The following is a 24,472-nucleotide window of genomic DNA, read 5'->3' as shown; positions in this document are numbered from 1 at the left end:
ACTGCCTTGTGGAATTTCAACTCTTTGTCCGTTTTTTCCCACAAGGCTGAAATATGTGCCCTCGCTTTGAAATAAGTAAGCAAGGTTAGTTTGTATTTCATCCAACAATCTGTGCTACAAATTATGGCTACAGTATATGCAATTTCATCCACTTTTTGAGATTGCCTTTCGCTTACGGCCACACCGGCCTGAGTACGCCTGATCTCGTCCGATCTCGGAAGCTAAGCAGGGTCGGGCCTGGTTAGTACTTGGATGGGAGACCGCCTGGGAATACCAGGTGCTGTAAGCTTTTTGTCACTGCCTTGTGGAATTTCAACTCTTTGTCCGTTTTTTCCCACAAGGCTGAAATATGTGCCCTCGCTTTGAAATAAGTAAGCAAGGTTAGTTTGTATTTCATCCAACAATCTGTGCTACAAATTATGGCTACAGTATATGCAATTTCATCCACTTTTTGAGATTGCCTTTCGCTTACGGCCACACCGGCCTGAGTACGCCTGATCTCGTCCGATCTCGGAAGCTAAGCAGGGTCGGGCCTGGTTAGTACTTGGATGGGAGACCGCCTGGGAATACCAGGTGCTGTAAGCTTTTTGTCACTGCCTTGTGGAATTTCAACTCTTTGTCCGTTTTTTCCCACAAGGCTGAAATATGTGCCCTCGCTTTGAAATAAGTAAGCAAGGTTAGTTTGTATTTCATCCAACAATCTGTGCTACAAATTATGGCTACAGTATATGCAATTTCATCCACTTTTTGAGATTGCCTTTTGCTTACGGCCACACCGGCCTGAGTACGCCTGATCTCGTCCGATCTCGGAAGCTAAGCAGGGTCGGGCCTGGTTAGTACTTGGATGGGAGACCGCCTGGGAATACCAGGTGCTGTAAGCTTTTTGTCACTGCCTTGTGGAATTTCAACTCTTTGTCCGTTTTTTCCCACAAGGCTGAAATATGTGCCCTCGCTTTGAAATAAGTAAGCAAGGTTAGTTTGTATTTCATCCAACAATCTGTGCTACAAATTATGGCTACAGTATATGCAATTTCATCCACTTTTTGAGATTGCCTTTCGCTTACGGCCACACCGGCCTGAGTACGCCTGATCTCGTCCGATCTCGGAAGCTAAGCAGGGTCGGGCCTGGTTAGTACTTGGATGGGAGACCGCCTGGGAATACCAGGTGCTGTAAGCTTTTTGTCACTGCCTTGTGGAATTTCAACTCTTTGTCCGTTTTTTCCCACAAGGCTGAAATATGTGCCCTCGCTTTGAAATAAGTAAGCAAGGTTAGTTTGTATTTCATCCAACAATCTGTGCTACAAATTATGGCTACAGTATATGCAATTTCATCCACTTTTTGAGATTGCCTTTCGCTTACGGCCACACCGGCCTGAGTACGCCTGATCTCGTCCGATCTCGGAAGCTAAGCAGGGTCGGGCCTGGTTAGTACTTGGATGGGAGACCGCCTGGGAATACCAGGTGCTGTAAGCTTTTTGTCACTGCCTTGTGGAATTTCAACTCTTTGTCCGTTTTTTCCCACAAGGCTGAAATATGTGCCCTCGCTTTGAAATAAGTAAGCAAGGTTAGTTTGTATTTCATCCAACAATCTGTGCTACAAATTATGGCTACAGTATATGCAATTTCATCCACTTTTTGAGATTGCCTTTCGCTTACGGCCACACCGGCCTGAGTACGCCTGTTCTCGTCCGATCTCGGAAGCTAAGCAGGGTCGGGCCTGGTTAGTACTTGGATGGGAGACCGCCTGGGAATACCAGGTGCTGTAAGCTTTTTGTCACTGCCTTGTGGAATTTCAACTCTTTGTCCGTTTTTTCCCACAAGGCTGAAATATGTGCCCTCGCTTTGAAATAAGTAAGCAAGGTTAGTTTGTATTTCATCCAACAATCTGTGCTACAAATTATGGCTACAGTATATGCAATTTCTTCCACTTTTTGAGATTGCCTTTCGCTTACGGCCACACCGGCCTGAGTACGCCTGATCTCGTCCGATCTCGGAAGCTAAGCAGGGTCGGGCCTGGTTAGTACTTGGATGGGAGACCGCCTGGGAATACCAGGTGCTGTAAGCTTTTTGTCACTGCCTTGTGGAATTTCAACTCTTTGTCCGTTTTTTCCCACAAGGCTGAAATATGTGCCCTCGCTTTGAAATAAGTAAGCAAGGTTAGGTTGTATTTCATCCAACAATCTGTGCTACAAATTATGGCTACAGTATATGCAATTTCATCCACTTTTTGAGATTGCCTTTCGCTTACGGCCACACCGGCCTGAGTACGCCTGATCTCGTCCGATCTCGGAAGCTAAGCAGGGTCGGGCCTGGTTAGTACTTGGATGGGAGACCGCCTGGGAATACCAGGTGCTGTAAGCTTTTTGTCACTGCCTTGTGGAATTTCAACTCTTTGTCCGTTTTTTCCCACAAGGCTGAAATATGTGCCCTCGCTTTGAAATAAGTAAGCAAGGTTAGTTTGTATTTCATCCAACAATCTGTGCTACAAATTATGGCTACAGTATATGCAATTTCATCCACTTTTTGAGATTGCCTTTCGCTTACGGCCACACCGGCCTGAGTACGCCTGATCTCGTCCGATCTCGGAAGCTAAGCAGGGTCGGGCCTGGTTAGTACTTGGATGGGAGACCGCCTGGGAATACCAGGTGCTGTAAGCTTTTTGTCACTGCCTTGTGGAATTTCAACTCTTTGTCCGTTTTTTCCCACAAGGCTGAAATATGTGCCCTCGCTTTGAAATAAGTAAGCAAGGTTAGTTTGTATTTCATCCAACAATCTGTGCTACAAATTATGGCTACAGTATATGCAATTTCTTCCACTTTTTGAGTGACACAAAGATGCTTATCTAAATGGTGGAAATGCAACAGCTGTTAATCAGGCTCACTTTGACTTTACATGGTGCACCAAGAGATAGTTTCTCGCTTACGGCCACACCGGCCTGAGTACGCCTGATCTCGTCCGATCTCGGAAGCTAAGCAGGGTCGGGCCTGGTTAGTACTTGGATGGGAGACCGCCTGGGAATACCAGGTGCTGTAAGCTTTTTGTCACTGCCTTGTGGAATTTCAACTCTTTGTCCGTTTTTTCCCACAAGGCTGAAATATGTGCCCTCGCTTTGAAATAAGTAAGCAAGGTTAGTTTGTATTTCATCCAACAATCTGTGCTACAAATTATGGCTACAGTATATGCAATTTCTTCCACTTTTTGAGTGACACAAAGATGCTTATCTAAATGGTGGAAATGCAACAGCTGTTAATCAGGCTCACTTTGACTTTACATGGTGCACCAAGAGATAGTTTCTCGCTTACGGCCACACCGGCCTGAGTACGCCTGATCTCGTCCGATCTCGGAAGCTAAGCAGGGTCGGGCCTGGTTAGTACTTGGATGGGAGACCGCCTGGGAATACCAGGTGCTGTAAGCTTTTTGTCACTGCCTTGTGGAATTTCAACTCTTTGTCCGTTTTTTCCCACAAGGCTGAAATATGTGCCCTCGCTTTGAAATAAGTAAGCAAGGTTAGGTTGTATTTCATCCAACAATCTGTGCTACAAATTATGGCTACAGTATATGCAATTTCATCCACTTTTTGAGATTGCCTTTCGCTTACGGCCACACCGGCCTGAGTACGCCTGATCTCGTCCGATCTCGGAAGCTAAGCAGGGTCGGGCCTGGTTAGTACTTGGATGGGAGACCGCCTGGGAATACCAGGTGCTGTAAGCTTTTTGTCACTGCCTTGTGGAATTTCAACTCTTTGTCCGTTTTTTCCCACAAGGCTGAAATATGTGCCCTCGCTTTGAAATAAGTAAGCAAGGTTAGTTTGTATTTCATCCAACAATCTGTGCTACAAATTATGGCTACAGTATATGCAATTTCATCCACTTTTTGAGATTGCCTTTCGCTTACGGCCACACCGGCCTGAGTACGCCTGATCTCGTCCGATCTCGGAAGCTAAGCAGGGTCGGGCCTGGTTAGTACTTGGATGGGAGACCGCCTGGGAATACCAGGTGCTGTAAGCTTTTTGTCACTGCCTTGTGGAATTTCAACTCTTTGTCCGTTTTTTCCCACAAGGCTGAAATATGTGCCCTCGCTTTGAAATAAGTAAGCAAGGTTAGTTTGTATTTCATCCAACAATCTGTGCTACAAATTATGGCTACAGTATATGCAATTTCTTCCACTTTTTGAGTGACACAAAGATGCTTATCTAAATGGTGGAAATGCAACAGCTGTTAATCAGGCTCACTTTGACTTTACATGGTGCACCAAGAGATAGTTTCTCGCTTACGGCCACACCGGCCTGAGTACGCCTGATCTCGTCCGATCTCGGAAGCTAAGCAGGGTCGGGCCTGGTTAGTACTTGGATGGGAGACCGCCTGGGAATACCAGGTGCTGTAAGCTTTTTGTCACTGCCTTGTGGAATTTCAACTCTTTGTCCGTTTTTTCCCACAAGGCTGAAATATGTGCCCTCGCTTTGAAATAAGTAAGCAAGGTTAGTTTGTATTTCATCCAACAATCTGTGCTACAAATTATGGCTACAGTATATGCAATTTCTTCCACTTTTTGAGTGACACAAAGATGCTTATCTAAATGGTGGAAATGCAACAGCTGTTAATCAGGCTCACTTTGACTTTACATGGTGCACCAAGAGATAGTTTCTCGCTTACGGCCACACCGGCCTGAGTACGCCTGATCTCGTCCGATCTCGGAAGCTAAGCAGGGTCGGGCCTGGTTAGTACTTGGATGGGAGACCGCCTGGGAATACCAGGTGCTGTAAGCTTTTTGTCACTGCCTTGTGGAATTTCAACACTTTGTCCGTTTTTTCCCACAAGGCTGAAATATGTGCCCTCGCTTTGAAATAAGTAAGCAAGGTTAGTTTGTATTTCATCCAACAATCTGTGCTACAAATTATGGCTACAGTATATGCAATTTCATCCACTTTTTGAGATTGCCTTTCGCTTACGGCCACACCGGCCTGAGTACGCCTGATCTCGTCCGATCTCGGAAGCTAAGCAGGGTCGGGCCTGGTTAGTACTTGGATGGGAGACCGCCTGGGAATACCAGGTGCTGTAAGCTTTTTGTCACTGCCTTGTGGAATTTCAACTCTTTGTCCGTTTTTTCCCACAAGGCTGAAATATGTGCCCTCGCTTTGAAATAAGTAAGCAAGGTTAGTTTGTATTTCATCCAACAATCTGTGCTACAAATTATGGCTACAGTATATGCAATTTCTTCCACTTTTTGAGTGACACAAAGATGCTTATCTAAATGGTGGAAATGCAACAGCTGTTAATCAGGCTCACTTTGACTTTACATAGTGCACCAAGAGATAGTTTCTAGCTTACGGCCACACCGGCCTGAGTACGCCTGATCTCGTCCGATCTCGGAAGCTAAGCAGGGTCGGGCCTGGTTAGTACTTGGATGGGAGACCGCCTGGGAATACCAGGTGCTGTAAGCTTTTTGTCACTGCCTTGTGGAATTTCAACTCTTTGTCCGTTTTTTCCCACAAGGCTGAAATATGTGCCCTCGCTTTGAAATAAGTAAGCAAGGTTAGTTTGTATTTCATCCAACAATCTGTGCTACAAATTATGGCTACAGTATATGCAATTTCTTCCACTTTTTGAGTGACACAAAGATGCTTATCTAAATGGTGGAAATGAAACAGCTGTTAATCAGGCTCACTTTGACTTTACATAGTGCACCAAGAGATAGTTTCTCGCTTACGGCCACACCGGCCTGAGTACGCCTGATCTCGTCCGATCTCGGAAGCTAAGCAGGGTCGGGCCTGGTTAGTACTTGGATGGGAGACCGCCTGGGAATACCAGGTGCTGTAAGCTTTTTGTCACTGCCTTGTGGAATTTCAACTCTTTGTCCGTTTTTTCCCACAAGGCTGAAATATGTGCCCTCGCTTTGAAATAAGTAAGCAAGGTTAGTTTGTATTTCATCCAACAATCTGTGCTACAAATTATGGCTACAGTATATGCAATTTCATCCACTTTTTGAGATTGCCTTTGCTTACGGCCACACCGGCCTGAGTACGCCTGATCTCGTCCGATCTCGGAAGCTAAGCAGGGTCGGGCCTGGTTAGTACTTGGATGGGAGACCGCCTGGGAATACCAGGTGCTGTAAGCTTTTTGTCACTGCCTTGTGGAATTTCAACTCTTTGTCCGTTTTTTCCCACAAGGCTGAAATATGTGCCCTCGCTTTGAAATAAGTAAGCAAGGTTAGTTTGTATTTCATCCAACAATCTGTGCTACAAATTATGGCTACAGTATATGCAATTTCATCCACTTTTTGAGATTGCCTTTTGCTTACGGCCACACCGGCCTGAGTACGCCTGATCTCGTCCGATCTCGGAAGCTAAGCAGGGTCGGGCCTGGTTAGTACTTGGATGGGAGACCGCCTGGGAATACCAGGTGCTGTAAGCTTTTAGTCACTGCCTTGTGGAATTTCAACTCTTTGTCCGTTTTTTCCCACAAGGCTGAAATATGTGCCCTCGCTTTGAAATAAGTAAGCAAGGTTAGTTTGTATTTCATCCAACAATCTGTGCTACAAATTATGGCTACAGTATATGCAATTTCATCCACTTTTTGAGATTGCCTTTTGCTTACGGCCACACCGGCCTGAGTACGCCTGATCTCGTCCGATCTCGGAAGCTAAGCAGGGTCGGGCCTGGTTAGTACTTGGATGGGAGACCGCCTGGGAATACCAGGTGCTGTAAGCTTTTTGTCACTGCCTTGTGGAATTTCAACTCTTTGTCCGTTTTTTCCCACAAGGCTGAAATATGTGCCCTCGCTTTGAAATAAGTAAGCAAGGTTAGTTTGTATTTCATCCAACAATCTGTGCTACAAATTATGGCTACAGTATATGCAATTTCATCCACTTTTTGAGATTGCCTTTCGCTTACGGCCACACCGGCCTGAGTACGCCTGATCTCGTCCGATCTCGGAAGCTAAGCAGGGTCGGGCCTGGTTAGTACTTGGATGGGAGACCGCCTGGGAATACCAGGTGCTGTAAGCTTTTTGTCACTGCCTTGTGGAATTTCATCTCTTTGTCCGTTTTTTCCCACAAGGCTGAAATATGTGCCCTCGCTTTGAAATAAGTAAGCAAGGTTAGTTTGTATTTCATCCAACAATCTGTGCTACAAATTATGGCTACAGTATATGCAATTTCTTCCACTTTTTGAGTGACACAAAGATGCTTATCTAAATGGTGGAAATGCAACAGCTGTTAATCAGGCTCACTTTGACTTTACATGGTGCACCAAGAGATAGTTTCTCGCTTACGGCCACACCGGCCTGAGTACGCCTGATCTCGTCCGATCTCGGAAGCTAAGCAGGGTCGGGCCTGGTTAGTACTTGGATGGGAGACCGCCTGGGAATACCAGGTGCTGTAAGCTTTTTGTCACTGCCTTGTGGAATTTCAACTCTTTGTCCGTTTTTTCCCACAAGGCTGAAATATGTGCCCTCGCTTTGAAATAAGTAAGCAAGGTTAGTTTGTATCTCATCCAACAATCTGTGCTACAAATTATGGCTACAGTATATGCAATTTCATCCACTTTTTGAGATTGCCTTTCGCTTACGGCCACACCGGCCTGAGTACGCCTGATCTCGTCCGATCTCGGAAGCTAAGCAGGGTCGGTCCTGGTTAGTACTTGGATGGGAGACCGCCTGGGAATACCAGGTGCTGTAAGCTTTTTGTCACTGCCTTGTGGAATTTCAACTCTTTGTCCGTTTTTTCCCACAAGGCTGAAATATGTGCCCTCGCTTTGAAATAAGTAAGCAAGGTTAGTTTGTATTTCATCCAACAATCTGTGCTACAAATTATGGCTACAGTATATGCAATTTCATCCACTTTTTGAGATTGCCTTTCGCTTACGGCCACACCGGCCTGAGTACGCCTGATCTCGTCCGATCTCGGAAGCTAAGCAGGGTCGGGCCTGGTTAGTACTTGGATGGGAGACCGCCTGGGAATACCAGGTGCTGTAAGCTTTTTGTCACTGCCTTGTGGAATTTCAACTCTTTGTCCGTTTTTTCCCACAAGGCTGAAATATGTGCCCTCGCTTTGAAATAAGTAAGCAAGGTTAGTTTGTATTTCATCCAACAATCTGTGCTACAAATTATGGCTACAGTATATGCAATTTCATCCACTTTTTGAGATTGCCTTTCGCTTACGGCCACACCGCCTGAGTACGCCTGATCTCGTCCGATCTCGGAAGCTAAGCAGGGTCGGGCCTGGTTAGTACTTGGATGGGAGACCGCCTGGGAATACCAGGTGCTGTAAGCTTTTTGTCACTGCCTTGTGGAATTTCAACTCTTTGTCCGTTTTTTCCCACAAGGCTGAAATATGTGCCCTCGCTTTGAAATAAGTAAGCAAGGTTAGTTTGTATTTCATCCAACAATCTGTGCTACAAATTATGGCTACAGTATATGCAATTTCATCCACTTTTTGAGATTGCCTTTCGCTTAAGGCCACACCGGCCTGAGTACGCCTGATCTCGTCCGATCTCGGAAGCTAAGCAGGGTCGGGCCTGGTTAGTACTTGGATGGGAGACCGCCTGGGAATACCAGGTGCTGTAAGCTTTTAGTCACTGCCTTGTGGAATTTCAACTCTTTGTCCGTTTTTTCCCACAAGGCTGAAATATGTGCCCTCGCTTTGAAATAAGTAAGCAAGGTTAGTTTGTATTTCATCCAACAATCTGTGCTACAAATTATGGCTACAGTATATGCAATTTCATCCACTTTTTGAGATTGCCTTTTGCTTACGGCCACACCGGCCTGAGTACGCCTGATCTCGTCCGATCTCGGAAGCTAAGCAGGGTCGGGCCTGGTTAGTACTTGGATGGGAGACCGCCTGGGAATACCAGGTGCTGTAAGCTTTTTGTCACTGCCTTGTGGAATTTCAACTCTTTGTCCGTTTTTTCCCACAAGGCTGAAATATGTGCCCTCGCTTTGAAATAAGTAAGCAAGGTTAGTTTGTATTTCATCCAACAATCTGTGCTACAAATTATGGCTACAGTATATGCAATTTCATCCACTTTTTGAGATTGCCTTTCGCTTACGGCCACACCGGCCTGAGTACGCCTGATCTCGTCCGATCTCGGAAGCTAAGCAGGGTCGGGCCTGGTTAGTACTTGGATGGGAGACCGCCTGGGAATACCAGGTGCTGTAAGCTTTTTGTCACTGCCTTGTGGAATTTCAACTCTTTGTCCGTTTTTTCCCACAAGGCTGAAATATGTGCCCTCGCTTTGAAATAAGTAAGCAAGGTTAGTTTGTATTTCATCCAACAATCTGTGCTACAAATTATGGCTACAGTATATGCAATTTCATCCACTTTTTGAGATTGCCTTTCGCTTACGGCCACACCGGCCTGAGTACGCCTGATCTCGTCCGATCTCGGAAGCTAAGCAGGGTCGGGCCTGGTTAGTACTTGGATGGGAGACCGCCTGGGAATACCAGGTGCTGTAAGCTTTTTGTCACTGCCTTGTGGAATTTCAACTCTTTGTCCGTTTTTTCCCACAAGGCTGAAATATGTGCCCTCGCTTTGAAATAAGTAAGCAAGGTTAGTTTGTATTTCATCCAACAATCTGTGCTACAAATTATGGCTACAGTATATGCAATTTCATCCACTTTTTGAGATTGCCTTTCGCTTACGGCCACACCGGCCTGAGTACGCCTGATCTCGTCCGATCTCGGAAGCTAAGCAGGGTCGGGCCTGGTTAGTACTTGGATGGGAGACCGCCTGGGAATACCAGGTGCTGTAAGCTTTTTGTCACTGCCTTGTGGAATTTCAACTCTTTGTCCGTTTTTTCCCACAAGGCTGAAATATGTGCCCTCGCTTTGAAATAAGTAAGCAAGGTTAGTTTGTATTTCATCCAACAATCTGTGCTACAAATTATGGCTACAGTATATGCAATTTCTTCCACTTTTTGAGTGACACAAAGATGCTTATCTAAATGGTGGAAATGCAACAGCTGTTAATCAGGCTCACTTTGACTTTACATAGTGCACCAAGAGATAGTTTCTAGCTTACGGCCACACCGGCCTGAGTACGCCTGATCTCGTCCGATCTCGGAAGCTAAGCAGGGTCGGGCCTGGTTAGTACTTGGATGGGAGACCGCCTGGGAATACCAGGTGCTGTAAGCTTTTTGTCACTGCCTTGTGGAATTTCAACTCTTTGTCCGTTTTTTCCCACAAGGCTGAAATATGTGCCCTCGCTTTGAAATAAGTAAGCAAGGTTAGTTTGTATTTCATCCAACAATCTGTGCTACAAATTATGGCTACAGTATATGCAATTTCTTCCACTTTTTGAGTGACACAAAGATGCTTATCTAAATGGTGGAAATGCAACAGCTGTTAATCAGGCTCACTTTGACTTTACATAGTGCACCAAGAGATAGTTTCTAGCTTACGGCCACACCGGCCTGAGTACGCCTGATCTCGTCCGATCTCGGAAGCTAAGCAGGGTCGGGCCTGGTTAGTACTTGGATGGGAGACCGCCTGGGAATACCAGGTGCTGTAAGCTTTTTGTCACTGCCTTGTGGAATTTCAACTCTTTGTCCGTTTTTTCCCACAAGGCTGAAATATGTGCCCTCGCTTTGAAATAAGTAAGCAAGGTTAGTTTGTATTTCATCCAACAATCTGTGCTACAAATTATGGCTACAGTATATGCAATTTCTTCCACTTTTTGAGTGACACAAAGATGCTTATCTAAATGGTGGAAATGAAACAGCTGTTAATCAGGCTCACTTTGACTTTACATAGTGCACCAAGAGATAGTTTCTCGCTTACGGCCACACCGGCCTGAGTACGCCTGATCTCGTCCGATCTCGGAAGCTAAGCAGGGTCGGGCCTGGTTAGTACTTGGATGGGAGACCGCCTGGGAATACCAGGTGCTGTAAGCTTTTTGTCACTGCCTTGTGGAATTTCAACTCTTTGTCCGTTTTTTCCCACAAGGCTGAAATATGTGCCCTCGCTTTGAAATAAGTAAGCAAGGTTAGTTTGTATTTCATCCAACAATCTGTGCTACAAATTATGGCTACAGTATATGCAATTTCATCCACTTTTTGAGATTGCCTTTCGCTTACGGCCACACCGGCCTGAGTACGCCTGATCTCGTCCGATCTCGGAAGCTAAGCAGGGTCGGGCCTGGTTAGTACTTGGATGGGAGACCGCCTGGGAATACCAGGTGCTGTAAGCTTTTAGTCACTGCCTTGTGGAATTTCAACTCTTTGTCCGTTTTTTCCCACAAGGCTGAAATATGTGCCCTCGCTTTGAAATAAGTAAGCAAGGTTAGTTTGTATTTCATCCAACAATCTGTGCTACAAATTATGGCTACAGTATATGCAATTTCATCCACTTTTTGAGATTGCCTTTTGCTTACGGCCACACCGGCCTGAGTACGCCTGATCTCGTCCGATCTCGGAAGCTAAGCAGGGTCGGGCCTGGTTAGTACTTGGATGGGAGACCGCCTGGGAATACCAGGTGCTGTAAGCTTTTTGTCACTGCCTTGTGGAATTTCAACTCTTTGTCCGTTTTTTCCCACAAGGCTGAAATATGTGCCCTCGCTTTGAAATAAGTAAGCAAGGTTAGTTTGTATTTCATCCAACAATCTGTGCTACAAATTATGGCTACAGTATATGCAATTTCATCCACTTTTTGAGATTGCCTTTCGCTTACGGCCACACCGGCCTGAGTACGCCTGATCTCGTCCGATCTCGGAAGCTAAGCAGGGTCGGGCCTGGTTAGTACTTGGATGGGAGACCGCCTGGGAATACCAGGTGCTGTAAGCTTTTTGTCACTGCCTTGTGGAATTTCATCTCTTTGTCCGTTTTTTCCCACAAGGCTGAAATATGTGCCCTCGCTTTGAAATAAGTAAGCAAGGTTAGTTTGTATTTCATCCAACAATCTGTGCTACAAATTATGGCTACAGTATATGCAATTTCTTCCACTTTTTGAGTGACACAAAGATGCTTATCTAAATGGTGGAAATGCAACAGCTGTTAATCAGGCTCACTTTGACTTTACATGGTGCACCAAGAGATAGTTTCTCGCTTACGGCCACACCGGCCTGAGTACGCCTGATCTCGTCCGATCTCGGAAGCTAAGCAGGGTCGGGCCTGGTTAGTACTTGGATGGGAGACCGCCTGGGAATACCAGGTGCTGTAAGCTTTTTGTCACTGCCTTGTGGAATTTCAACTCTTTGTCCGTTTTTTCCCACAAGGCTGAAATATGTGCCCTCGCTTTGAAATAAGTAAGCAAGGTTAGTTTGTATCTCATCCAACAATCTGTGCTACAAATTATGGCTACAGTATATGCAATTTCATCCACTTTTTGAGATTGCCTTTCGCTTACGGCCACACCGGCCTGAGTACGCCTGATCTCGTCCGATCTCGGAAGCTAAGCAGGGTCGGTCCTGGTTAGTACTTGGATGGGAGACCGCCTGGGAATACCAGGTGCTGTAAGCTTTTTGTCACTGCCTTGTGGAATTTCAACTCTTTGTCCGTTTTTTCCCACAAGGCTGAAATATGTGCCCTCGCTTTGAAATAAGTAAGCAAGGTTAGTTTGTATTTCATCCAACAATCTGTGCTACAAATTATGGCTACAGTATATGCAATTTCATCCACTTTTTGAGATTGCCTTTCGCTTACGGCCACACCGGCCTGAGTACGCCTGATCTCGTCCGATCTCGGAAGCTAAGCAGGGTCGGGCCTGGTTAGTACTTGGATGGGAGACCGCCTGGGAATACCAGGTGCTGTAAGCTTTTTGTCACTGCCTTGTGGAATTTCAACTCTTTGTCCGTTTTTTCCCACAAGGCTGAAATATGTGCCCTCGCTTTGAAATAAGTAAGCAAGGTTAGTTTGTATTTCATCCAACAATCTGTGCTACAAATTATGGCTACAGTATATGCAATTTCATCCACTTTTTGAGATTACCTTTCGCTTACGGCCACACCGCCTGAGTACGCCTGATCTCGTCCGATCTCGGAAGCTAAGCAGGGTCGGGCCTGGTTAGTACTTGGATGGGAGACCGCCTGGGAATACCAGGTGCTGTAAGCTTTTTGTCACTGCCTTGTGGAATTTCAACTCTTTGTCCGTTTTTTCCCACAAGGCTGAAATATGTGCCCTCGCTTTGAAATAAGTAAGCAAGGTTAGTTTGTATTTCATCCAACAATCTGTGCTACAAATTATGGCTACAGTATATGCAATTTCATCCACTTTTTGAGATTGCCTTTCGCTTAAGGCCACACCGGCCTGAGTACGCCTGATCTCGTCCGATCTCGGAAGCTAAGCAGGGTCGGGCCTGGTTAGTACTTGGATGGGAGACCGCCTGGGAATACCAGGTGCTGTAAGCTTTTAGTCACTGCCTTGTGGAATTTCAACTCTTTGTCCGTTTTTTCCCACAAGGCTGAAATATGTGCCCTCGCTTTGAAATAAGTAAGCAAGGTTAGTTTGTATTTCATCCAACAATCTGTGCTACAAATTATGGCTACAGTATATGCAATTTCATCCACTTTTTGAGATTGCCTTTTGCTTACGGCCACACCGGCCTGAGTACGCCTGATCTCGTCCGATCTCGGAAGCTAAGCAGGGTTGGGCCTGGTTAGTACTTGGATGGGAGACCGCCTGGGAATACCAGGTGCTGTAAGCTTTTTGTCACTGCCTTGTGGAATTTCAACTCTTTGTCCGTTTTTTCCCACAAGGCTGAAATATGTGCCCTCGCTTTGAAATAAGTAAGCAAGGTTAGTTTGTATTTCATCCAACAATCTGTGCTACAAATTATGGCTACAGTATATGCAATTTCATCCACTTTTTGAGATTGCCTTTCGCTTACGGCCACACCGGCCTGAGTACGCCTGATCTCGTCCGATCTCGGAAGCTAAGCAGGGTCGGGCCTGGTTAGTACTTGGATGGGAGACCGCCTGGGAATACCAGGTGCTGTAAGCTTTTTGTCACTGCCTTGTGGAATTTCAACTCTTTGTCCGTTTTTTCCCACAAGGCTGAAATATGTGCCCTCGCTTTGAAATAAGTAAGCAAGGTTAGTTTGTATTTCATCCAACAATCTGTGCTACAAATTATGGCTACAGTATATGCAATTTCATCCACTTTTTGAGATTGCCTTTCGATTACGGCCACACCGGCCTGAGTACACCTGATCTCGTCCGATCTCGGAAGCTAAGCAGGGTCGGGCCTGGTTAGTACTTGGATGGGAGACCGCCTGGGAATACCAGGTGCTGTAAGCTTTTTGTCACTGCCTTGTGGAATTTCAACTCTTTGTCCGTTTTTTCCCACAAGGCTGAAATATGTGCCCTCGCTTTGAAATAAGTAAGCAAGGTTAGTTTGTATTTCATCCAACAATCTGTGCTACAAATTATGGCTACAGTATATGCAATTTCATCCACTTTTTGAGATTGCCTTTCGCTTACGGCCACACCGGCCTGAGTACGCCTGATCTCGTCCGATCTCGGAAGCTAAGCAGGGTCGGGCCTGGTTAGTACTTGGATGGGAGACCGCCTGGGAATACCAGGTGCTGTAAGCTTTTTGTCACTGCCTTGTGGAATTTCAACTCTTTGTCCGTTTTTTCCCACAAGGCTGAAATATGTGCCCTCGCTTTGAAATAAGTAAGCAAGGTTAGTTTGTATTTCATCCAACAATCTGTGCTACAAATTATGGCTACAGTATATGCAATTTCATCCACTTTTTGAGATTGCCTTTCGCTTAAGGCCACACCGGCCTGAGTACGCCTGATCTCGTCCGATCTCGGAAGCTAAGCAGGGTCGGGCCTGGTTAGTACTTGGATGGGAGACCGCCTGGGAATACCAGGTGCTGTAAGCTTTTTGTCACTGCCTTGTGGAATTTCAACTCTTTGTCCGTTTTTTCCCACAAGGCTGAAATATGTGCCCTCGCTTTGAAATAAGTAAGCAAGGTTAGTTTGTATTTCATCCAACAATCTGTGCTACAAATTATGGCTACAGTATATGCAATTTCATCCACTTTTTGAGATTGCCTTTCGCTTACGGCCACACCGGCCTGAGTACACCTGATCTCGTCCGATCTCGGAAGCTAAGCAGGGTCGGGCCTGGTTAGTACTTGGATGGGAGACCGCCTGGGAATACCAGGTGCTGTAAGCTTTTTGTCACTGCCTTGTGGAATTTCAACTCTTTGTCCGTTTTTTCCCACAAGGCTGAAATATGTGCCCTCGCTTTGAAATAAGTAAGCAAGGTTAGTTTGTATTTCATCCAACAATCTGTGCTACAAATTATGGCTACAGTATATGCAATTTCATCCACTTTTTGAGATTGCCTTTCGCTTACGGCCACACCGGCCTGAGTACGCCTGATCTCGTCCGATCTCGGAAGCTAAGCAGGGTCGGGCCTGGTTAGTACTTGGATGGGAGACCGCCTGGGAATACCAGGTGCTGTAAGCTTTTTGTCACTGCCTTGTGGAATTTCAACTCTTTGTCCGTTTTTTCCCACAAGGCTGAAATATGTGCCCTCGCTTTGAAATAAGTAAGCAAGGTTAGTTTGTATTTCATCCAACAATCTGTGCTACAAATTATGGCTACAGTATATGCAATTTCTTCCACTTTTTGAGTGACACAAAGATGCTTATCTAAATGGTGGAAATGCAACAGCTGTTAATCAGGCTCACTTTGACTTTACATAGTGCACCAAGAGATAGTTTCTAGCTTACGGCCACACTGGCCTGAGTACGCCTGATCTCGTCCGATCTCGGAAGCTAAGCAGGGTCGGGCCTGGTTAGTACTTGGATGGGAGACCGCCTGGGAATACCAGGTGCTGTAAGCTTTTTGTCACTGCCTTGTGGAATTTCAACTCTTTGTCCGTTTTTTCCCACAAGGCTGAAATATGTGCCCTCGCTTTGAAATAAGTAAGCAAGGTTAGTTTGTATTTCATCCAACAATCTGTGCTACAAATTATGGCTACAGTATATGCAATTTCATCCACTTTTTGAGATTGCCTTTCGCTTACGGCCACACCGGCCTGAGTACGCCTGATCTCATCCGATCTCGGAAGCTAAGCAGGGTCGGGCCTGGTTAGTACTTGGATGGGAGACCGCCTGGGAATACCAGGTGCTGTAAGCTTTTTGTCACTGCCTTGTGGAATTTCAACTCTTTGTCCGTTTTTTCCCACAAGGCTGAAATATGTGCCCTCGCTTTGAAATAAGTAAGCAAGGTTAGTTTGTATTTCATCCAACAATCTGTGCTACAAATTATGGCTACAGTATATGCAATTTCATCCACTTTTTGAGATTGACTTTCGCTTACGGCCACACCGGCCTGAGTACGCCTGATCTCGTCCGATCTTGGAAGCTAAGCAGGGTCGGGCCTGGTTAGTACTTGGATGGGAGACCGCCTGGGAATACCAGGTGCTGTAAGCTTTTTGTCACTGCCTTGTGGAATTTCAACTCTTTGTCCGTTTTTTCCCACAAGGCTGAAATATGTGCCCTCGCTTTGAAATAAGTAAGCAAGGTTAGTTTCTATTTCATCCAACAATCTGTGCTACAAATTATGGCTACAGTATATGCAATTTCATCCACTTTTTGAGATTGCCTTTCGCTTACGGCCACACCGGCCTGAGTACGCCTGATCTCGTCCGATCTCGGAAGCTAAGCAGGGTCGGGCCTGGTTAGTACTTGGATGGGAGACCGCCTGGGAATACCAGGTGCTGTAAGCTTTTTGTCACTGCCTTGTGGAATTTCAACTCTTTGTCCGTTTTTTCCCACAAGGCTGAAATATGTGCCCTCGCTTTGAAATAAGTAAGCAAGGTTAGTTTGTATTTCATCCAACAATCTGTGCTACAAATTATGGCTACAGTATATGCAATTTCATCCACTTTTTGAGATTGCATTTCGCTTACGGCCACACCGGCCTGAGTACACCTGATCTCGTCCGATCTCGGAAGCTAAGCAGGGTCGGGCCTGGTTAGTACTTGGATGGGAGACCGCCTGGGAATACCAGGTGCTGTAAGCTTTTTGTCACTGCCTTGTGGAATTTCAACTCTTTGTCCGTTTTTTCCCACAAGGCTGAAATATGTGCCCTCGCTTTGAAATAAGTAAGCAAGGTTAGTTTGTATTTCATCCAACAATCTGTGCTACAAATTATGGCTACAGTATATGCAATTTCATCCACTTTTTGAGATTGCCTTTCGCTTACGGCCACACCGGCCTGAGTACGCCTGATCTCATCCGATCTCGGAAGCTAAGCAGGGTCGGGCCTGGTTAGTACTTGGATGGGAGACCGCCTGGGAATACCAGGTGCTGTAAGCTTTTTGTCACTGCCTTGTGGAATTTCAACTCTTTGTCCGTTTTTTCCCACAAGGCTGAAATATGTGCCCTCGCTTTGAAATAAGTAAGCAAGGTTAGTTTGTATTTCATCCAACAATCTTTGCTACAAATTATGGCTACAGTATATGCAATTTCATCCACTTTTTGAGATTGACTTTCGCTTACGGCCACACCGGCCTGAGTACGCCTGATCTCGTCCGATCTTGGAAGCTAAGCAGGGTCGGGCCTGGTTAGTACTTGGATGGGAGACCGCCTGGGAATACCAGGTGCTGTAAGCTTTTTGTCACTGCCTTGTGGAATTTCAACTCTTTGTCCGTTTTTTCCCACAAGGCTGAAATATGTGCCCTCGCTTTGAAATAAGTAAGCAAGGTTAGTTTCTATTTCATCCAACAATCTGTGCTACAAATTATGGCTACAGTATATGCAATTTCATCCACTTTTTGAGATTGCCTTTCGCTTACGGCCACACCGGCCTGAGTACGCCTGATCTCGTCCGATCTCGGAAGCTAAGCAGGGTCGGGCCTGGTTAGTACTTGGATGGGAGACCGCCTGGGAATACCAGGTGCTGTAAGCTTTTTGTCACTGCCTTGTGGAATTTCAACTCTTTGTCCGTTTTTTCCCACAAGGCTGAAATATGTGCCCTCGCTTTGAAATAAGTAAGCAAGGTTAGTTTGTATTTCATCCAACAATCTGTGCTACAAATTATGGCTACAGTATATGCAATTTCATCCACTTTTTGAGATTGCCTTTCGCTTACGGCCACACCGGCCTGAGTACACCTGATCTCGTCCGATCTCGGAAGCTAAGCAGGGTCGGGCCTGGTTAGTACTTGGATGGGAGACCGCCTGGGAATACCAGGTGCTGTAAGCTTTTTGTCACTGCCTTGTGGAATTTCAACTCTTTGTCCGTTTTTTCCCACAAGGCTGAAATATGTGCCCTCGCTTTGAAATAAGTAAGCAAGGTTAGTTTGTATTTCATCCAACAATCTGTGCTACAAATTATGGCTACAGTATATGCAATTTCATCCACTTTTTGAGATTGCCTATTGCTTACGGCCACACCGGCCTGAGTACGCCTGATCTCGTCCGATCTCGGAAGCTAAGCAGGGTCGGGCCTGGTTAGTACTTGGATGGGAGACCGCCTGGGAATACCAGGTGCTGTAAGCTTTTTGTCACTGCCTTGTGGAATTTCAACTCTTTGTCCGTTTTTTCCCACAAGGCTGAAATATGTGCCCTCGCTTTGAAATAAGTAAGCAAGGTTAGTTTGTATTTCATCCAACAATCTGTGCTACAAATTATGGCTACAGTATATGCAATTTCTTCCACTTTTTGAGTGACACAAAGATGCTTATCTAAATGGTGGAAATGCAACAGCTGTTAATCAGGCTCACTTTGACTTTACATAGTGCACCAAGAGATAGTTTCTAGCTTACGGCCACACCGGCCTGAGTACGCCTGATCTCGTCCGATCTCGGAAGCTAAGCAGGGTCGGGCCTGGTTAGTACTTGGATGGGAGACCGCCTGGGAATACCAGGTGCTGTAAGCTTTTTGTCACTGCCTTGTGGAATTTCAACTCTTTGTCCGTTTTTTCCCACAAGGCTGAAATATGTGCCCTCGCTTTGAAATAAGTAAGCAAGGTTAGTTTGTATTTCATCCAACAATCTGTGCTACAAATTATGGCTACAGTATATGCAATTTCTTCCACTTTTTGAGTGACACAAAGATGCTTATCTAAATGGTGGAAATGCAACAGCTGTTAATCAGGCTCACTTTGACTTTACATAGTGCACCAAGAGATAGTTTCTCGCTTACGGCCACACCGGCCTGAGTACGCCTGATCTCGTCCGATCTCGGAAGCTAAGCAGGGTCGGGCCTGGTTAGTACTTGGATGGGAGACCGCCTGGGAATACCAGGTGCTGTAAGCTTTTTGTCACTGCCTTGTGGAATTTCAACTCTTTGTCCGTTTTTTCCCACAAGGCTGAAATATGTGCCCTCGCTTTGAAATAAGTAAGCAAGGTTAGTTTCTATTTCATCCAACAATCTGTGCTACAAATTATGGCTACAGTATATGCAATTTCATCCACTTTTTGAGATTGCCTTTCGCTTACGGCCACACCGGCCTGAGTACGCCTGATCTCGTCCGATCTCGGAAGCTAAGCAGGGTCGGGCCTGGTTAGTACTTGGATGGGAGACCGCCTGGGAATACCAGGTGCTGTAAGCTTTTTGTCACTGCCTTGTGGAATTTCAACTCTTTGTCCGTTTTTTCCCACAAGGCTGAAATATGTGCCCTCGCTTTGAAATAAGTAAGCAAGGTTAGTTTGTATTTCATCCAACAATCTGTGCTACAAATTATGGCTACAGTATATGCAATTTCATCCACTTTTTGAGATTGCCTTTCGCTTACGGCCACACCGGCCTGAGTACACCTGATCTCGTCCGATCTCGGAAGCTAAGCAGGGTCGGGCCTGGTTAGTACTTGGATGGGAGACCGCCTGGGAATACCAGGTGCTGTAAGCTTTTTGTCACTGCCTTGTGGAATTTCAACTCTTTGTCCGTTTTTTCCCACAAGGCTGAAATATGTGCCCTCGCTTTGAAATAAGTAAGCAAGGTTAGTTTGTATTTCATCCAACAATCTGTGCTACAAATTATGGCTACAGTATATGCAATTTCATCCACTTTTTGAGATTGCCTATTGCTTACGGCCACACCGGCCTGAGTACGCCTGATCTCGTCCGATCTCGGAAGCTAAGCAGGGTCGGGCCTGGTTAGTACTTGGATGGGAGACCGCCTGGGAATACCAGGTGCTGTAAGCTTTTTGTCACTGCCTTGTGGAATTTCAACTCTTTGTCCGTTTTTTCCCACAAGGCTGAAATATGTGCCCTCGCTTTGAAATAAGTAAGCAAGGTTAGTTTGTATTTCATCCAACAATCTGTGCTACAAATTATGGCTACAGTATATGCAATTTCTTCCACTTTTTGAGTGACACAAAGATGCTTATCTAAATGGTGGAAATGCAACAGCTGTTAATCAGGCTCACTTTGACTTTACATAGTGCACCAAGAGATAGTTTCTAGCTTACGGCCACACCGGCCTGAGTACGCCTGATCTCGTCCGATCTCGGAAGCTAAGCAGGGTCGGGCCTGGTTAGTACTTGGATGGGAGACCGCCTGGGAATACCAGGTGCTGTAAGCTTTTTGTCACTGCCTTGTGGAATTTCAACTCTTTGTCCGTTTTTTCCCACAAGGCTGAAATATGTGCCCTCGCTTTGAAATAAGTAAGCAAGGTTAGTTTGTATTTCATCCAACAATCTGTGCTACAAATTATGGCTACAGTATATGCAATTTCTTCCACTTTTTGAGTGACACAAAGATGCTTATCTAAATGGTGGAAATGCAACAGCTGTTAATCAGGCTCACTTTGACTTTACATAGTGCACCAAGAGATAGTTTCTCGCTTACGGCCACACCGGCCTGAGTACGCCTGATCTCGTCCGATCTCGGAAGCTAAGCAGGGTCGGGCCTGGTTAGTACTTGGATGGGAGACCGCCTGGGAATACCAGGTGCTGTAAGCTTTTTGTCACTGCCTTGTGGAATTTCAACTCTTTGTCCGTTTTTTCCCACAAGGCTGAAATATGTGCCCTCGCTTTGAAATAAGTAAGCAAGGTTAGTTTGTATTTCATCCAACAATCTGTGCTACAAATTATGGCTACAGTATATGCAATTTCTTCCACTTTTTGAGTGACACAAAGATGCTTATCTAAATGGTGGAAATGCAACAGCTGTTAATCAGGCTCACTTTGACTTTACATAGTGCACCAAGAGATAGTTTCTCGCTTACGGCCACACCGGCCTGAGTACGCCTGATCTCGTCCGATCTCGGAAGCTAAGCAGGGTCGGGCCTGGTTAGTACTTGGATGGGAGACCGCCTGGGAATACCAGGTGCTGTAAGCTTTTTGTCACTGCCTTGTGGAATTTCAACTCTTTGTCCGTTTTTTCCCACAAGGCTGAAATATGTGCCCTCGCTTTGAAATAAGTAAGCAAGGTTAGTTTGTATTTCATCCAACAATCTGTGCTACAAATTATGGCTACAGTATATGCAATTTCTTCCACTTTTTGAGTGACACAAAGATGCTTATCTAAATGGTGGAAATGCAACAGCTGTTAATCAGGCTCACTTTGACTTTACATGGTGCACCAAGAGATAGTTTCTCGCTTACGGCCACACCGGCCTGAGTACGCCTGATCTCGTCCTATCTCGGAAGCTAAGCAGGGTCGGGCCTGGTTAGTACTTGGATGGGAGACCGCCTGGGAATACCAGGTGCTGTAAGCTTTTTGTCACTGCCTTGTGGAATTTCAACTCTTTGTCCGTTTTTTCCCACAAGGCTGAAATATGTGCCCTCGCTTTGAAATAAGTAAGCAAGGTTAGTTTGTATCTCATCCAACAATCTGTGCTACAAATTATGGCTACAGTATATGCAATTTCATCCACTTTTTGAGATCGCCTTTCGCTTACGGCCACACCGGCCTGAGTACGCCTGATCTCGTCCGATCTCGGAAGTTAAGCAGGGTCGGGCCTGGTTAGTACTTGGATGGGAGACCGCCTGGGAATACCAGGTGCTGTAAGCTTTTTGTCACTGCCTTGTGGAATTTCAACTCTTTGTCCGTTTTTTCCCACAAGGCTGAAATATGTGCCCTCGCTTTGAAATAAGTAAGCAAGGTTAGTTTGTATTTCATCCAACAATCTGTGCTACAAATTATGGCTACAGTATATGCAATTTCATCCACTTTTTGAGATTGCCTTTCGCTTACGGCCACACCGGCCTGAGTACGCCTGATCTTGTCCGATCTCGGAAGCTAAGCAGGGTCGGGCCTGGTTAGTACTTGGATGGGAGACCGCCTGGGAATACCAGGTGCTGTAAGCTTTTTGTCACTGCCTTGTGGAATTTCATCTCTTTGTCCGTTTTTTCCCACAAGGCTGAAATATGTGCCCTCGCTTTGAAATAAGTAAGCAAGGTTAGTTTGTATTTCATCCAACAATCTGTGCTACAAATTATGGCTACAGTATATGCAATTTCTTCCACTTTTTGAGTGACACAAAGATGCTTATCTAAATGGTGGAAATGCAACAGCTGTTAATCAGGCTCACTTTGACTTTACATGGTGCACCAAGAGATAGTTTCTCGCTTACGGCCATACCGGCCTGAGTACGCCTGATCTCGTCCGATCTCGGAAGCTAAGCAGGGTCGGGCCTGGTTAGTACTTGGATGGGAGACCGCCTGGGAATACCAGGTGCTGTAAGCTTTTTGTCACTGCCTTGTGGAATTTCAACTCTTTGTCCGTTTTTTCCCACAAGGCTGAAATATGTGCCCTCGCTTTGAAATAAGTAAGCAAGGTTAGTTTGTATTTCATCCAACAATCTGTGCTACAAATTATGGCTACAGTATATGCAATTTCATCCACTTTTTGAGATTGCCTTTCGCTTACGGCCACACCGGCCTGAGTACGCCTGATCTCGTCCGATCTCGGAAGCTAAGCAGGGTCGGTCCTGGTTAGTACTTGGATGGGAGACCGCCTGGGAATACCAGGTGCTGTAAGCTTTTTGTCACTGCCTTGTGGAATTTCAACTCTTTGTCCGTTTTTTCCCACAAGGCTGAAATATGTGCCCTCGCTTTGAAATAAGTAAGCAAGGTTAGTTTGTATTTCATCCAACAATCTGTGCTACAAATTATGGCTACAGTATATGCAATTTCATCCACTTTTTGAGATTGCCTTTCGCTTACGGCCACACCGGCCTGAGTACGCCTGATCTCGTCCGATCTCGGAAGCTAAGCAGGGTCGGGCCTGGTTAGTACTTGGATGGGAGACCGCCTGGGAATACCAGGTGCTGTAAGCTTTTTGTCACTGCCTTGTGGAATTTCAACTCTTTGTCCGTTTTTTCCCACAAGGCTGAAATATGTGCCCTCGCTTTGAAATAAGTAAGCAAGGTTAGTTTGTATTTCATCCAACAATCTGTGCTACAAATTATGGCTACAGTATATGCAATTTCATCCACTTTTTGAGATTACCTTTCGCTTACGGCCACACCGGCCTGAGTACGCCTGATCTCGTCCGATCTCGGAAGCTAAGCAGGGTCGGGCCTGGTTAGTACTTGGATGGGAGACCGCCTGGGAATACCAGGTGCTGTAAGCTTTTTGTCACTGCCTTGTGGAATTTCAACTCTTTGTCCGTTTTTTCCCACAAGGCTGAAATATGTGCCCTCGCTTTGAAATAAGTAAGCAAGGTTAGTTTGTATTTCATCCAACAATCTGTGCTACAAATTATGGCTACAGTATATGCAATTTCTTCCACTTTTTGAGTGACACAAAGATGCTTATCTAAATGGTGGAAATGCAACAGCTGTTAATCAGGCTCACTTTGACTTTACATGGTGCACCAAGAGATAGTTTCTCGCTTACGGCCACACCGGCCTGAGTACGCCTGATCTCGTCCGATCTCGGAAGCTAAGCAGGGTCGGGCCTGGTTAGTACTTGGATGGGAGACCGCCTGGGAATACCAGGTGCTGTAAGCTTTTTGTCACTGCCTTGTGGAATTTCAACTCTTTGTCCGTTTTTTCCCACAAGGCTGAAATATGTGCCCTCGCTTTGAAATAAGTAAGCAAGGTTAGTTTGTATCTCATCCAACAATCTGTGCTACAAATTATGGCTACAGTATATGCAATTTCATCCACTTTTTGAGATCGCCTTTCGCTTACGGCCACACCGGCCTGAGTACGCCTGATCTCGTCCGATCTCGGAAGTTAAGCAGGGTCGGGCCTGGTTAGTACTTGGATGGGAGACCGCCTGGGAATACCAGGTGCTGTAAGCTTTTTGTCACTGCCTTGTGGAATTTCAACTCTTTGTCCGTTTTTTCCCACAAGGCTGAAATATGTGCCCTCGCTTTGAAATAAGTAAGCAAGGTTAGTTTGTATTTCATCCAACAATCTGTGCTACAAATTATGGCTACAGTATATGCAATTTCATCCACTTTTTGAGATCGCCTTTTGCTTACGGCCACACAGGCCTGAGTACGCCTGATCTCGTCCGATCTCGGAAGCTAAGCAGGGTCGGGCCTGGTTAGTACTTGGATGGGAGACCGCCTGGGAATACCAGGTGCTGTAAGCTTTTTGTCACTGCCTTGTGGAATTTCAACTC

At 45.6% G+C, this 24,472-nt stretch overlaps 77 non-coding genes across 77 annotated transcripts; all 77 read left to right on the top strand.

The window, feature by feature from the left end:
- Nucleotides 1-170: 170 nt before the first annotated feature.
- LOC118960139 lies at nucleotides 171-289 on the top strand. The gene has a single exon (XR_005048340.1). It is a non-coding gene; the product is annotated as a 5S ribosomal RNA (ribosomal RNA).
- A 177-nt stretch (nucleotides 290-466) lies between these two features.
- LOC118960138 lies at nucleotides 467-585 on the top strand. The gene has a single exon (XR_005048339.1). It is a non-coding gene; the product is annotated as a 5S ribosomal RNA (ribosomal RNA).
- Nucleotides 586-762: 177 nt separating this feature from the next.
- LOC118960137 lies at nucleotides 763-881 on the top strand. Its single transcript, XR_005048338.1, has one exon. It is a non-coding gene; the product is annotated as a 5S ribosomal RNA (ribosomal RNA).
- Nucleotides 882-1,058: 177 nt separating this feature from the next.
- LOC118960136 lies at nucleotides 1,059-1,177 on the top strand. Its single transcript, XR_005048337.1, has one exon. It is a non-coding gene; the product is annotated as a 5S ribosomal RNA (ribosomal RNA).
- A 177-nt stretch (nucleotides 1,178-1,354) lies between these two features.
- LOC118960135 lies at nucleotides 1,355-1,473 on the top strand. The gene has a single exon (XR_005048336.1). It is a non-coding gene; the product is annotated as a 5S ribosomal RNA (ribosomal RNA).
- Nucleotides 1,474-1,650: 177 nt separating this feature from the next.
- LOC118960187 lies at nucleotides 1,651-1,769 on the top strand. Its single transcript, XR_005048388.1, has one exon. It is a non-coding gene; the product is annotated as a 5S ribosomal RNA (ribosomal RNA).
- A 177-nt stretch (nucleotides 1,770-1,946) lies between these two features.
- LOC118960134 lies at nucleotides 1,947-2,065 on the top strand. The gene has a single exon (XR_005048335.1). It is a non-coding gene; the product is annotated as a 5S ribosomal RNA (ribosomal RNA).
- Nucleotides 2,066-2,242: 177 nt separating this feature from the next.
- LOC118960133 lies at nucleotides 2,243-2,361 on the top strand. The gene has a single exon (XR_005048334.1). It is a non-coding gene; the product is annotated as a 5S ribosomal RNA (ribosomal RNA).
- A 177-nt stretch (nucleotides 2,362-2,538) lies between these two features.
- LOC118960132 lies at nucleotides 2,539-2,657 on the top strand. The gene has a single exon (XR_005048333.1). It is a non-coding gene; the product is annotated as a 5S ribosomal RNA (ribosomal RNA).
- A 260-nt stretch (nucleotides 2,658-2,917) lies between these two features.
- LOC118960131 lies at nucleotides 2,918-3,036 on the top strand. The gene has a single exon (XR_005048332.1). It is a non-coding gene; the product is annotated as a 5S ribosomal RNA (ribosomal RNA).
- A 260-nt stretch (nucleotides 3,037-3,296) lies between these two features.
- Nucleotides 3,297-3,415, top strand: LOC118960129. Its single transcript, XR_005048330.1, has one exon. It is a non-coding gene; the product is annotated as a 5S ribosomal RNA (ribosomal RNA).
- Nucleotides 3,416-3,592: 177 nt separating this feature from the next.
- Nucleotides 3,593-3,711, top strand: LOC118960128. The gene has a single exon (XR_005048329.1). It is a non-coding gene; the product is annotated as a 5S ribosomal RNA (ribosomal RNA).
- A 177-nt stretch (nucleotides 3,712-3,888) lies between these two features.
- On the top strand, nucleotides 3,889-4,007 carry LOC118960127. Its single transcript, XR_005048328.1, has one exon. It is a non-coding gene; the product is annotated as a 5S ribosomal RNA (ribosomal RNA).
- A 260-nt stretch (nucleotides 4,008-4,267) lies between these two features.
- On the top strand, nucleotides 4,268-4,386 carry LOC118960126. The gene has a single exon (XR_005048327.1). It is a non-coding gene; the product is annotated as a 5S ribosomal RNA (ribosomal RNA).
- A 260-nt stretch (nucleotides 4,387-4,646) lies between these two features.
- On the top strand, nucleotides 4,647-4,765 carry LOC118960125. Its single transcript, XR_005048326.1, has one exon. It is a non-coding gene; the product is annotated as a 5S ribosomal RNA (ribosomal RNA).
- A 177-nt stretch (nucleotides 4,766-4,942) lies between these two features.
- LOC118960124 lies at nucleotides 4,943-5,061 on the top strand. Its single transcript, XR_005048325.1, has one exon. It is a non-coding gene; the product is annotated as a 5S ribosomal RNA (ribosomal RNA).
- Nucleotides 5,062-5,321: 260 nt separating this feature from the next.
- Nucleotides 5,322-5,440, top strand: LOC118960123. The gene has a single exon (XR_005048324.1). It is a non-coding gene; the product is annotated as a 5S ribosomal RNA (ribosomal RNA).
- Nucleotides 5,441-5,700: 260 nt separating this feature from the next.
- On the top strand, nucleotides 5,701-5,819 carry LOC118960122. The gene has a single exon (XR_005048323.1). It is a non-coding gene; the product is annotated as a 5S ribosomal RNA (ribosomal RNA).
- A 176-nt stretch (nucleotides 5,820-5,995) lies between these two features.
- LOC118960121 lies at nucleotides 5,996-6,114 on the top strand. Its single transcript, XR_005048322.1, has one exon. It is a non-coding gene; the product is annotated as a 5S ribosomal RNA (ribosomal RNA).
- A 177-nt stretch (nucleotides 6,115-6,291) lies between these two features.
- On the top strand, nucleotides 6,292-6,410 carry LOC118960120. Its single transcript, XR_005048321.1, has one exon. It is a non-coding gene; the product is annotated as a 5S ribosomal RNA (ribosomal RNA).
- Nucleotides 6,411-6,587: 177 nt separating this feature from the next.
- On the top strand, nucleotides 6,588-6,706 carry LOC118960118. The gene has a single exon (XR_005048319.1). It is a non-coding gene; the product is annotated as a 5S ribosomal RNA (ribosomal RNA).
- Nucleotides 6,707-6,883: 177 nt separating this feature from the next.
- On the top strand, nucleotides 6,884-7,002 carry LOC118960117. The gene has a single exon (XR_005048318.1). It is a non-coding gene; the product is annotated as a 5S ribosomal RNA (ribosomal RNA).
- A 260-nt stretch (nucleotides 7,003-7,262) lies between these two features.
- LOC118960116 lies at nucleotides 7,263-7,381 on the top strand. Its single transcript, XR_005048317.1, has one exon. It is a non-coding gene; the product is annotated as a 5S ribosomal RNA (ribosomal RNA).
- Nucleotides 7,382-7,558: 177 nt separating this feature from the next.
- On the top strand, nucleotides 7,559-7,677 carry LOC118960181. Its single transcript, XR_005048382.1, has one exon. It is a non-coding gene; the product is annotated as a 5S ribosomal RNA (ribosomal RNA).
- Nucleotides 7,678-7,854: 177 nt separating this feature from the next.
- Nucleotides 7,855-7,973, top strand: LOC118960115. Its single transcript, XR_005048316.1, has one exon. It is a non-coding gene; the product is annotated as a 5S ribosomal RNA (ribosomal RNA).
- A 177-nt stretch (nucleotides 7,974-8,150) lies between these two features.
- Nucleotides 8,151-8,268, top strand: LOC118960184. The gene has a single exon (XR_005048385.1). It is a non-coding gene; the product is annotated as a 5S ribosomal RNA (ribosomal RNA).
- Nucleotides 8,269-8,445: 177 nt separating this feature from the next.
- On the top strand, nucleotides 8,446-8,564 carry LOC118960193. The gene has a single exon (XR_005048394.1). It is a non-coding gene; the product is annotated as a 5S ribosomal RNA (ribosomal RNA).
- A 177-nt stretch (nucleotides 8,565-8,741) lies between these two features.
- On the top strand, nucleotides 8,742-8,860 carry LOC118960114. Its single transcript, XR_005048315.1, has one exon. It is a non-coding gene; the product is annotated as a 5S ribosomal RNA (ribosomal RNA).
- Nucleotides 8,861-9,037: 177 nt separating this feature from the next.
- LOC118960113 lies at nucleotides 9,038-9,156 on the top strand. The gene has a single exon (XR_005048314.1). It is a non-coding gene; the product is annotated as a 5S ribosomal RNA (ribosomal RNA).
- Nucleotides 9,157-9,333: 177 nt separating this feature from the next.
- On the top strand, nucleotides 9,334-9,452 carry LOC118960112. Its single transcript, XR_005048313.1, has one exon. It is a non-coding gene; the product is annotated as a 5S ribosomal RNA (ribosomal RNA).
- Nucleotides 9,453-9,629: 177 nt separating this feature from the next.
- LOC118960111 lies at nucleotides 9,630-9,748 on the top strand. Its single transcript, XR_005048312.1, has one exon. It is a non-coding gene; the product is annotated as a 5S ribosomal RNA (ribosomal RNA).
- A 260-nt stretch (nucleotides 9,749-10,008) lies between these two features.
- LOC118960110 lies at nucleotides 10,009-10,127 on the top strand. The gene has a single exon (XR_005048311.1). It is a non-coding gene; the product is annotated as a 5S ribosomal RNA (ribosomal RNA).
- A 260-nt stretch (nucleotides 10,128-10,387) lies between these two features.
- Nucleotides 10,388-10,506, top strand: LOC118960109. Its single transcript, XR_005048310.1, has one exon. It is a non-coding gene; the product is annotated as a 5S ribosomal RNA (ribosomal RNA).
- A 260-nt stretch (nucleotides 10,507-10,766) lies between these two features.
- LOC118960107 lies at nucleotides 10,767-10,885 on the top strand. The gene has a single exon (XR_005048308.1). It is a non-coding gene; the product is annotated as a 5S ribosomal RNA (ribosomal RNA).
- Nucleotides 10,886-11,062: 177 nt separating this feature from the next.
- LOC118960106 lies at nucleotides 11,063-11,181 on the top strand. Its single transcript, XR_005048307.1, has one exon. It is a non-coding gene; the product is annotated as a 5S ribosomal RNA (ribosomal RNA).
- A 177-nt stretch (nucleotides 11,182-11,358) lies between these two features.
- On the top strand, nucleotides 11,359-11,477 carry LOC118960105. The gene has a single exon (XR_005048306.1). It is a non-coding gene; the product is annotated as a 5S ribosomal RNA (ribosomal RNA).
- A 177-nt stretch (nucleotides 11,478-11,654) lies between these two features.
- On the top strand, nucleotides 11,655-11,773 carry LOC118960104. Its single transcript, XR_005048305.1, has one exon. It is a non-coding gene; the product is annotated as a 5S ribosomal RNA (ribosomal RNA).
- Nucleotides 11,774-12,033: 260 nt separating this feature from the next.
- On the top strand, nucleotides 12,034-12,152 carry LOC118960103. Its single transcript, XR_005048304.1, has one exon. It is a non-coding gene; the product is annotated as a 5S ribosomal RNA (ribosomal RNA).
- Nucleotides 12,153-12,329: 177 nt separating this feature from the next.
- On the top strand, nucleotides 12,330-12,448 carry LOC118960180. Its single transcript, XR_005048381.1, has one exon. It is a non-coding gene; the product is annotated as a 5S ribosomal RNA (ribosomal RNA).
- A 177-nt stretch (nucleotides 12,449-12,625) lies between these two features.
- LOC118960102 lies at nucleotides 12,626-12,744 on the top strand. The gene has a single exon (XR_005048303.1). It is a non-coding gene; the product is annotated as a 5S ribosomal RNA (ribosomal RNA).
- Nucleotides 12,745-12,921: 177 nt separating this feature from the next.
- LOC118960183 lies at nucleotides 12,922-13,039 on the top strand. The gene has a single exon (XR_005048384.1). It is a non-coding gene; the product is annotated as a 5S ribosomal RNA (ribosomal RNA).
- Nucleotides 13,040-13,216: 177 nt separating this feature from the next.
- LOC118960192 lies at nucleotides 13,217-13,335 on the top strand. The gene has a single exon (XR_005048393.1). It is a non-coding gene; the product is annotated as a 5S ribosomal RNA (ribosomal RNA).
- Nucleotides 13,336-13,512: 177 nt separating this feature from the next.
- On the top strand, nucleotides 13,513-13,631 carry LOC118960119. The gene has a single exon (XR_005048320.1). It is a non-coding gene; the product is annotated as a 5S ribosomal RNA (ribosomal RNA).
- A 177-nt stretch (nucleotides 13,632-13,808) lies between these two features.
- Nucleotides 13,809-13,927, top strand: LOC118960101. Its single transcript, XR_005048302.1, has one exon. It is a non-coding gene; the product is annotated as a 5S ribosomal RNA (ribosomal RNA).
- A 177-nt stretch (nucleotides 13,928-14,104) lies between these two features.
- LOC118960154 lies at nucleotides 14,105-14,223 on the top strand. The gene has a single exon (XR_005048355.1). It is a non-coding gene; the product is annotated as a 5S ribosomal RNA (ribosomal RNA).
- A 177-nt stretch (nucleotides 14,224-14,400) lies between these two features.
- Nucleotides 14,401-14,519, top strand: LOC118960100. Its single transcript, XR_005048301.1, has one exon. It is a non-coding gene; the product is annotated as a 5S ribosomal RNA (ribosomal RNA).
- A 177-nt stretch (nucleotides 14,520-14,696) lies between these two features.
- Nucleotides 14,697-14,815, top strand: LOC118960191. The gene has a single exon (XR_005048392.1). It is a non-coding gene; the product is annotated as a 5S ribosomal RNA (ribosomal RNA).
- A 177-nt stretch (nucleotides 14,816-14,992) lies between these two features.
- Nucleotides 14,993-15,111, top strand: LOC118960064. The gene has a single exon (XR_005048265.1). It is a non-coding gene; the product is annotated as a 5S ribosomal RNA (ribosomal RNA).
- Nucleotides 15,112-15,288: 177 nt separating this feature from the next.
- LOC118960099 lies at nucleotides 15,289-15,407 on the top strand. Its single transcript, XR_005048300.1, has one exon. It is a non-coding gene; the product is annotated as a 5S ribosomal RNA (ribosomal RNA).
- Nucleotides 15,408-15,667: 260 nt separating this feature from the next.
- On the top strand, nucleotides 15,668-15,786 carry LOC118960157. Its single transcript, XR_005048358.1, has one exon. It is a non-coding gene; the product is annotated as a 5S ribosomal RNA (ribosomal RNA).
- A 177-nt stretch (nucleotides 15,787-15,963) lies between these two features.
- LOC118960108 lies at nucleotides 15,964-16,082 on the top strand. Its single transcript, XR_005048309.1, has one exon. It is a non-coding gene; the product is annotated as a 5S ribosomal RNA (ribosomal RNA).
- A 177-nt stretch (nucleotides 16,083-16,259) lies between these two features.
- Nucleotides 16,260-16,378, top strand: LOC118960176. The gene has a single exon (XR_005048377.1). It is a non-coding gene; the product is annotated as a 5S ribosomal RNA (ribosomal RNA).
- Nucleotides 16,379-16,555: 177 nt separating this feature from the next.
- Nucleotides 16,556-16,674, top strand: LOC118960098. The gene has a single exon (XR_005048299.1). It is a non-coding gene; the product is annotated as a 5S ribosomal RNA (ribosomal RNA).
- A 177-nt stretch (nucleotides 16,675-16,851) lies between these two features.
- On the top strand, nucleotides 16,852-16,970 carry LOC118960232. The gene has a single exon (XR_005048433.1). It is a non-coding gene; the product is annotated as a 5S ribosomal RNA (ribosomal RNA).
- A 177-nt stretch (nucleotides 16,971-17,147) lies between these two features.
- On the top strand, nucleotides 17,148-17,266 carry LOC118960097. The gene has a single exon (XR_005048298.1). It is a non-coding gene; the product is annotated as a 5S ribosomal RNA (ribosomal RNA).
- Nucleotides 17,267-17,443: 177 nt separating this feature from the next.
- On the top strand, nucleotides 17,444-17,562 carry LOC118960174. The gene has a single exon (XR_005048375.1). It is a non-coding gene; the product is annotated as a 5S ribosomal RNA (ribosomal RNA).
- Nucleotides 17,563-17,739: 177 nt separating this feature from the next.
- On the top strand, nucleotides 17,740-17,858 carry LOC118960096. Its single transcript, XR_005048297.1, has one exon. It is a non-coding gene; the product is annotated as a 5S ribosomal RNA (ribosomal RNA).
- Nucleotides 17,859-18,035: 177 nt separating this feature from the next.
- LOC118960221 lies at nucleotides 18,036-18,154 on the top strand. The gene has a single exon (XR_005048422.1). It is a non-coding gene; the product is annotated as a 5S ribosomal RNA (ribosomal RNA).
- A 177-nt stretch (nucleotides 18,155-18,331) lies between these two features.
- LOC118960095 lies at nucleotides 18,332-18,450 on the top strand. The gene has a single exon (XR_005048296.1). It is a non-coding gene; the product is annotated as a 5S ribosomal RNA (ribosomal RNA).
- Nucleotides 18,451-18,710: 260 nt separating this feature from the next.
- LOC118960094 lies at nucleotides 18,711-18,829 on the top strand. Its single transcript, XR_005048295.1, has one exon. It is a non-coding gene; the product is annotated as a 5S ribosomal RNA (ribosomal RNA).
- A 260-nt stretch (nucleotides 18,830-19,089) lies between these two features.
- LOC118960093 lies at nucleotides 19,090-19,208 on the top strand. The gene has a single exon (XR_005048294.1). It is a non-coding gene; the product is annotated as a 5S ribosomal RNA (ribosomal RNA).
- A 177-nt stretch (nucleotides 19,209-19,385) lies between these two features.
- On the top strand, nucleotides 19,386-19,504 carry LOC118960092. The gene has a single exon (XR_005048293.1). It is a non-coding gene; the product is annotated as a 5S ribosomal RNA (ribosomal RNA).
- A 177-nt stretch (nucleotides 19,505-19,681) lies between these two features.
- Nucleotides 19,682-19,800, top strand: LOC118960210. The gene has a single exon (XR_005048411.1). It is a non-coding gene; the product is annotated as a 5S ribosomal RNA (ribosomal RNA).
- Nucleotides 19,801-19,977: 177 nt separating this feature from the next.
- Nucleotides 19,978-20,096, top strand: LOC118960091. The gene has a single exon (XR_005048292.1). It is a non-coding gene; the product is annotated as a 5S ribosomal RNA (ribosomal RNA).
- A 260-nt stretch (nucleotides 20,097-20,356) lies between these two features.
- On the top strand, nucleotides 20,357-20,475 carry LOC118960090. The gene has a single exon (XR_005048291.1). It is a non-coding gene; the product is annotated as a 5S ribosomal RNA (ribosomal RNA).
- Nucleotides 20,476-20,735: 260 nt separating this feature from the next.
- On the top strand, nucleotides 20,736-20,854 carry LOC118960089. Its single transcript, XR_005048290.1, has one exon. It is a non-coding gene; the product is annotated as a 5S ribosomal RNA (ribosomal RNA).
- Nucleotides 20,855-21,114: 260 nt separating this feature from the next.
- LOC118960088 lies at nucleotides 21,115-21,233 on the top strand. Its single transcript, XR_005048289.1, has one exon. It is a non-coding gene; the product is annotated as a 5S ribosomal RNA (ribosomal RNA).
- Nucleotides 21,234-21,493: 260 nt separating this feature from the next.
- On the top strand, nucleotides 21,494-21,612 carry LOC118960202. The gene has a single exon (XR_005048403.1). It is a non-coding gene; the product is annotated as a 5S ribosomal RNA (ribosomal RNA).
- Nucleotides 21,613-21,789: 177 nt separating this feature from the next.
- LOC118960086 lies at nucleotides 21,790-21,908 on the top strand. Its single transcript, XR_005048287.1, has one exon. It is a non-coding gene; the product is annotated as a 5S ribosomal RNA (ribosomal RNA).
- Nucleotides 21,909-22,085: 177 nt separating this feature from the next.
- On the top strand, nucleotides 22,086-22,204 carry LOC118960182. Its single transcript, XR_005048383.1, has one exon. It is a non-coding gene; the product is annotated as a 5S ribosomal RNA (ribosomal RNA).
- A 260-nt stretch (nucleotides 22,205-22,464) lies between these two features.
- On the top strand, nucleotides 22,465-22,583 carry LOC118960169. Its single transcript, XR_005048370.1, has one exon. It is a non-coding gene; the product is annotated as a 5S ribosomal RNA (ribosomal RNA).
- A 177-nt stretch (nucleotides 22,584-22,760) lies between these two features.
- LOC118960179 lies at nucleotides 22,761-22,879 on the top strand. The gene has a single exon (XR_005048380.1). It is a non-coding gene; the product is annotated as a 5S ribosomal RNA (ribosomal RNA).
- A 177-nt stretch (nucleotides 22,880-23,056) lies between these two features.
- LOC118960087 lies at nucleotides 23,057-23,175 on the top strand. Its single transcript, XR_005048288.1, has one exon. It is a non-coding gene; the product is annotated as a 5S ribosomal RNA (ribosomal RNA).
- Nucleotides 23,176-23,352: 177 nt separating this feature from the next.
- On the top strand, nucleotides 23,353-23,471 carry LOC118960085. Its single transcript, XR_005048286.1, has one exon. It is a non-coding gene; the product is annotated as a 5S ribosomal RNA (ribosomal RNA).
- Nucleotides 23,472-23,731: 260 nt separating this feature from the next.
- On the top strand, nucleotides 23,732-23,850 carry LOC118960084. Its single transcript, XR_005048285.1, has one exon. It is a non-coding gene; the product is annotated as a 5S ribosomal RNA (ribosomal RNA).
- A 177-nt stretch (nucleotides 23,851-24,027) lies between these two features.
- Nucleotides 24,028-24,146, top strand: LOC118960075. Its single transcript, XR_005048276.1, has one exon. It is a non-coding gene; the product is annotated as a 5S ribosomal RNA (ribosomal RNA).
- Nucleotides 24,147-24,323: 177 nt separating this feature from the next.
- On the top strand, nucleotides 24,324-24,442 carry LOC118960194. Its single transcript, XR_005048395.1, has one exon. It is a non-coding gene; the product is annotated as a 5S ribosomal RNA (ribosomal RNA).
- Nucleotides 24,443-24,472: the final 30 nt, after the last annotated feature.

This window comes from Oncorhynchus mykiss, unplaced genomic scaffold (assembly GCF_013265735.2).
Source record: "Oncorhynchus mykiss isolate Arlee unplaced genomic scaffold, USDA_OmykA_1.1 un_scaffold_586, whole genome shotgun sequence".
Taxonomy (NCBI): domain Eukaryota; kingdom Metazoa; phylum Chordata; class Actinopteri; order Salmoniformes; family Salmonidae; genus Oncorhynchus; species Oncorhynchus mykiss.
This window is presented reverse-complemented; position numbering and strand designations above follow the sequence as displayed.